At 44.9% G+C, this 6997-nt stretch overlaps 1 long non-coding RNA gene across 1 annotated transcript; it reads right to left on the bottom strand.

Annotated features, from left to right (window-relative positions):
• Positions 1-838: 838 nt before the first annotated feature.
• On the bottom strand, positions 839-6997 carry LOC120852575. The gene is made up of 3 exons (XR_005718588.1): positions 4494-6997; positions 3198-3283; positions 839-1150 (listed from the first exon to the last, which is right to left on the bottom strand). It is a non-coding gene; the product is annotated as an uncharacterized LOC120852575 (long non-coding RNA).

Below are 6997 nucleotides of genomic sequence, written 5' to 3'. Positions count from 1 at the left end.
CCTGCCCCTACAAGTGTGTGGGTCAGTGCCAAGTTTTTGAAGCAGAAGAGTAACTCTTCCAATAGCCATAAGAAGACGGAACAGTAATTTCACTGTGACCCAGCACTTGCTAAAAGGTTTTTCCATTTTTATTATGAATTTCAAATATTATCTAAGCTTTGGTATTACATTAAGGTGAATCACCAGAGGGCAACACCTAGAGTATTATCTCCCCAACTCCAGCAGTGCTTTCACTGCACTGTATAGAAGCGTGATGATCTTACGCTTTGGTTTTCACAGATGGTTGAGATGAAGCAGTAAGGAAGTATTGCTAGACTTTACTCCTTGTCTTAGTACTTTGTCTTCTCACTCTCACCTCTCCTTATGGTTCTAAATGACATTTGTGTCAATGATTCCCAATTTTATCTGTCCTATATACCTCTTCTTGGGCTTCCCTGGCTGCTCAGCTGTAAAGACTCCACCTGCAGTGCAGGAGATACGGGCCTGATCCTTGGGCTGGGAAGATGCCCTGTAGAAGGGAATGGCAGCCCACTCCCGTATTCTTGCTTGGGAAATCCCACGGACAGGAGCCTGGTGGGCTACAGTCCAGAGGGTTGTGAGAGTCGGACACGACCAGTGACAACCACAACCACCACCGCCTCTCTTCTCAGAATACTAGATCTGCATGTATTCAACTGCCCAGCGATCTCTTGATTTGGACGCTTCATACATTTCAAAGAGAACATGTCCAAAATGGTTCCTGTGACCCCCCCCCACTCTGTTAAAACCTGTAGGGAAAGAGCGAATTAGCCAAGATGGCGTGGTCAGGCTTTGTTGCCCCACGACCTCTCGGTCTTGCCCCATGTTTTGTAAGGAATGATTATGTAGCAGCTGAGCTCACAGCACTGCGCGTGTGTGTCACAGGGGCTCACTTCATCCTGGCGGCTTCGTGCCGTAGGCCTGTGCGAGCTCACCTAAAAAGCGGTGGCATTCCTGCTGCCTCATGGCTGTGTCCGCTGGCTCAGCCACAAGAGGAGAGAAGAGAGCGAGCCTGCTGCTGTGGCTGCTGTGCCAGCCAGGAGAGAAGAAATGCCTCTGCAGCTCCCATGGCTCCTGGAGTTTTCCTGCAGCCTCTGAGCTCGCGCCTTGCCTTCCCTGGGTTCAGAGAACACTGTGCACGAGATAGAGCAAGACAACTGGCATCACGAACAGGATCGGCCAAACAACTCTTCCCAGGTTTACCTTTTTTTTCCCCACACTTCATCCAGTTCTGTGATCCAGAACCTGTAGGTACTCTTGCTGCCTTTCTCACCTTCAGCCTCCTTGTCCAAGTCCTGGCCACCCTGACTCTGGCATTCACCCACTGCGTTCTCTGTCCCTTACCCCCACTGGTCCAGACCACACCTGTCTCTCAACCAGGCTACTCCTTCCAACTTGTTCTCCACCCAGAAGTGCTGAGAACATGTGTCTCCACTATATAAAACCCTCCAGTTCCTTCCATCGGACTTAGAAGAAAGCCTCAACTCTCCTTCCTATGGACACAAGGCCAAATGTGATTCGGTCCTTCCTATCAGCCTAGTGAGTTACTCAGCTCCAGCATTGTGTATAACTGTTCATTACTTAGGGGCCTTTGCCCAAACTGTCCTCTTCCTAGAATGTTCCTTGTTTTAGTAAGGCCAACTTCTTTATATCCCTCGAAATTCGTATGTCCTGATTTACAGTATATGTCCATTTTTGGAGACCTTAAAAATAAGGTCTTTAAGGTGGGCCTTAACCCACTGAGACAGGTATCTTCATGAAGTGGGGAAATTTAGATATAGACACATATAGAGGGAACTTGATGTGAAGGGATGTAAGGAAAAGATGGTCCCTCTTTGACCCAGTTGAAATGTGTGTATCCTTGAACTGGGACACATGCAAGATGTTTATAGAATGCATCATTCCTAATAGCCAAGAACCCAATAACCCAAATGTTCATCAGCTGATGAATGGACAGCTGATATACCCCTAAAATGTAGTATGGTCATACGGTGGCGTACTGTAGAGTAAAAATGAAGATAGCTTCACAAAACGGTTTGGACGAATCTCACTGACAAAAAGTTGAGCAAAAAGCAATGCTCTCTAGTATATGATTCCAATCAAAAGTTTTTTAAAAATAAGCAAAACCATAGTGTCTAGGATATTATTTAGGTGGTAAAACAATAACCAAAAAAACAAAGGCAACTGGCACAAAGGTCATGATAGCTGTGCATGTTGGGGAGAGGAGAGCTTCATGACTAGAAAGGCGCACACCACTTTTGGGGGGCTAAGCTCTTATTTTTGACCAGGGCAGTGGTGAGGTGGGGTTCGCTTTATAATAATTCAATAAGCTGTGCATTTATGTTTTGTATTTTTCTGATTATGTATTACATTTCCAATAAAAAAGGTTTTTTAAAACCCTAGCGTAGAGTTCTTTTATTAGAATTCTAGAAATGGCTTTTACAATTCGGTTGCCAAAAACCTCTCTGCAAAATAATTTGCATGCTTGCTCTACAAAACAATGAGAACCATATAATCTAACATTTCACTTTTTTCCATTAGTTGACGGGAAGTCAGAGCCAAATTTAGTATTCCAATGGAAAAACCAGTTCATCTCAGACTTCTTATCTGCACAGCTTCTTTTAATTGGCTTTTCCTTTAATTGGTGTGTGTGTGTGGTGTTTTAAACTGTCTCTAGGTATTTTAGTATTGTAAGGTTCCTCTGGGGAAGTAGGTGGGAAAAATCTTTTGAAACTTCATCAAAAAGAAAAAGATTTTGCAACAGAGCATAGCATAGTGGTTAAGAGCAAGGATTCTTGAGATACTTGCTAGATGTGTGAATCTGGACAAATTACATTCTGTGCTTCAGTTTGTTCATCTCCAAAACAGAGACAATAATGATATGAACTTCATATGCTTGTTGTATGAACTAAATGAGTGCACAGAAGGATGCCTGACATATATGAATGTTAGCTGTTATTATTTGGAAGGTCTGAGTCAAAAATCCTTCACAAAGAACTACAAAGATCTAAGTAGTTTAGAAGCAAGGACATCTGAGAGTAAAACAGATGCTCCTGGATAATCTGAGAAAGCAGCCATAACATAACATACACATTTCCTTCTTCCAGAGAACATAATTTCACTTACATGACACAAAATGTTATATAACAGGCAACATTTTAAATTAGCAAAATCCTTACCTTCGTGTTTACTCTTTGTAGAAAGAATTGGATGCAGCTGAAAAAGTCAGAATTTCTATTTCCCGACTTTCTGTGGAAAGGCAGACCTAAAGAAAATATAATCCAAAATTATAAAGAAGGCCAACATACTTCTAGTTAAATACGGTCGCTTGAAATGTGTTTATTGATACTCCTAAAGCCCTAACATGACAGTAAAGGAATAAACAGAGGAGAAAGTTATGGCCAAGGAAAGTAAGGGCTTGAGAGATGTATGGAAGGTCAGTGACTTCAGTGGGTGGAGGAAGCTGACCTGAACGAGTGCTGGGAGACGCTGGGGGCCCGGCAGCGCCTGACGGGCCAGCATCACTGGGAGGCACTGCACAATTGGAAAGGTATGGATGAAGTGTGAGGTGACAAGGGGGAGCATGGAGGGAGTCTCAAATAGCCCTCCTACCTCTGAGGCCCTCCTCCCCCACAGCAGGAGTCTAGAGGCTCATCCTCTGGATAAACTGAGCCAGAGAAGATGTGGTCTCAAATAGCAGGTCCAAGAGGAGGGCAGAGGTAATGCTGAGCACCGAAGGATGCAGTTACAACCTGCCTTCAGAACTACAAGGCCCCTGGCTGCCTTCTTCAACCTGGTCCTGAGACAGCCCTCAGCTACGCATCTACACCCACCCTCCCCAGAGGAGTCTGGAAGATCCCTTTCTGGAGAAACAGAATCGCCCCAGGGAAAAGACCAGCACGTGGTGATATTTGGGTGTGAGGAAAGATGGAGATTTATCAAATGACCAAAGCTGGCCTCCCATCTAGTCAACCTAGCCTCAAAGCCACCAGTCCACCAGCTCCAGCCTCCCTGTCCCTTTAGAGCTGCCAGGACCTGCCTACAGAATGTGAACATTTGGCTTTGAGTCACGGACATTTTCAGAATGTCTCCACACGATGGACAGAGACCACAACAAACAACATTACTCAGAATCCAGGAAGTAGGAGGAAAAATTTTAATTAGGTTTGCCGAAAAAATAAGGCAAAATACCACATCCATGAAACAAGAATGTGTTGCAATAGAAAGGAATCATCTGAGAACAAGACGTGATAGAAAAACTGTGATAGGAGGCATTGCAAATGCAAGACAAGGTTTAAAAGAGAGGCAAGGACTCAGTGCTGAATAAACAGAGAGAAAAGTTTGAGGATTAATTCCATGGGGTTGCAAAGAGTCAGACGTGACTTAGCACCTGAACAGCAACAATATCTGATTAATGCTAGAAGAGAGAAGTGAAGGGGGGGAAATTACTAAAGAAACCATACGCGAAGCTTAACGGTTTTGTCTGCCACAATTTGAGTGGGTTCTTTCATGTGCGATAGAATGATTCTCAGATGGTCCTCCAAGGAACATTCCAGGAAGACAAGGACCCAGAAATACTCTGCGGAGTGGACGCTATGGAGATTACTGGCTATCGTGGAGGGAGCGCTTTTCGCAGAGCCGTGGGAATAGAAGCCACGGTGGAGAAGTCTGAAGGACAAACAAAAAACTAGGAAATGGAGATAATTCATGAGCCCACAATTCTTTCACAGGTTTTTCAATGAGAAGGGGAGAAATCAACTGATAGTTCTAAGGATTAAGGGCAGATGTTTATTTTTATTTTTTGGCTGCGCCAAGTGGCTTGTGGGTAGTTCCCCCATCAGATTTTGAACCCTGGGCCATGGCAGCGAAACTGTCGAGTCCTAAACACTGGGTGAGGGAAGGTATATTTTAAGGTGAGAGAGACTAGGGCATGAAAAAAGCAAAAGTGACTTGAAATACTAATTGTATTCTTGTCCGTTTAGGTAAGCACAAGCCTACGTTTACAATCGATAAATCAATGGGAAATGGAGAAGAAAATTCTCTACTTCACCTTTGACTTCAATGATGGGAGTGATTTAAATTCAGAGGATTAGAGGAGGGAAGAACAAGCCTTTTTTTTTCTCAAGTATCCATCTCAGTTCTCCATGATTGTATATAGATTATATATCATCTATAATCTATTGTATATGGTCTATTCTAGTGATTGATGATGTTCAGTTGCTCAGCCGTGTCTGACTCTTTGCAACTCCCTGGACTGCAGCCTGCCAGGCTTCCCTGTCAATGGGCATTAATGAACTTTTCTAGAGAAAGTTCCAACTCTTCTCCCACAGTTTTTCAATGATTTCTTGTGTCACAATTACACGGGTTTGATTAGTCCACATTTAAGGTCAGTCCTTGTGTTGTCCACTCGCTTAACAAGTAATTTAACCCTTCAGTGTGCTGACAACATGCCCTGTGGATGCACAGGTGTCTGCGATGTGTCACACTGCTCAGAGGAGGGGCTGGCTGGGCACAGCGCTCTGCCCGCCTCCCCCTGGCCCCCTACCACCTCCCTAAGCCCCCCGACCCCGAGCACCGAGCCCACACACAAAATTTGTTTGCTGCGGCCAGGGTACGCATGGCCCTCAGGATGAGACAAAGGGACCCAGAAAACGATACCATGAGGAAGGGTGGGGCTCACCACTGCCAACAGTTCCAGAAAGTGCTGTTGCTTGGTGATCCAGGAGCCCCCCGCCCCAGAAGTGCGGGCCACTGATGTTGCTTCTTCAGCTTCTAACAATCCAAAGTCTTCCTGTGGAAGTTACTGTCCTACTCATTCTACCAAACTCTACAACTGACCTTCTGGGGAACCCACGTGAAGAGTATGTTACCAGCACACCAGTCAATCACAGGGGCAAGGCCCCTGTGAAATCACACAGCTATAACCCTCATCTCCCCGAACCAGCAGCGGCATCCCAGGTGCCGTCCAGGTGCCACTGGGAAGCAGCGTGACAGCCCCTGAGGGGTCTCAGCCCCGTGAAACCCCACTCCTGTCCAGGTACCAAGAGGTCAGATGTGACAGGAGGAGGCTGGGGACGTTGCTGAGACCTGGGCCTGCCAAACTCTAGTTTGGAAATTAAAGCCATGTTAGACTGAGTGTTCGTGGAGCTTCCAGAAAAAGCCTAATTTACTCCCTTGGCCGTGACTGCTTCACTGGAAGAACCTGATTCAACTTTAATCAAGAATCTGCTGTGATAAATGTTCTCTGTATGAAGTATCTGCTGTTTCAATAGCCATCAAGGGGAAATATATGAACGGTAAAGGGAGGAGTAATGAGCAAGAAGTCTTTCCCAGTCACAGAAACTGCTTCTACCCAAGAAATAATTTTTGTTCTATTTTTTCAAATGCCAGTAAGAATGGAAATGTAACATGGTCCTTTCCACCACTGAACAGGCTTTTGTTATTGAGGCCAAGTTCCACAATAATCATAAATGCCTCGCATTCACTCCCATGCTGAGGTTTGATCCTTAAGTTTCCTCACAGTAGGCCACAGCTGAGAATCTGTGGTCTTTCTCTCAGCTAGAATCCAACAATTTTACAGCTTTCATTAAAAAAAAAAAAAAAAAAAGTGCTGCAGGCTAATTAAGCTTAGACTTAGGATCTGGCTAGAGACTTGGGGCTTCATTTTATTCAGTAAGTGATAAGCCAGTGCATTAAAGTGGAGAGACTCCTGGAGAGCAGTGATTTTTAGTCCTGCTTGTGCCGTATGTGCTTGGACCAGTCCCTTACCCTCTCCGGGCCTCAGCTTCCTCCTCTGGGAATTTGGACAGGAGAATCTCTGAAGTTCCTTCCAAATCTCACATCTTGTGATGCTATAAGTGGTGCCAACTAAAACTGGTCACTCCATGTAGCCTATAAAGAAGGTACCCTACAGCTTTCTGTTTTCTGAGTGCTAAGTCACTTCAGCAGTGTCCAATTCTTTGCGACCCCATGGACTGTA

This window comes from Oryx dammah, unplaced genomic scaffold (assembly GCF_014754425.2).
Source record: "Oryx dammah isolate SB20612 unplaced genomic scaffold, SCBI_Odam_1.1 HiC_scaffold_26, whole genome shotgun sequence".
NCBI lineage: Eukaryota > Metazoa > Chordata > Mammalia > Artiodactyla > Bovidae > Oryx > Oryx dammah.
The sequence above is the reverse complement of the archived record's forward strand: the minus strand, read 5'-3'. Positions and strand labels throughout refer to the sequence as shown.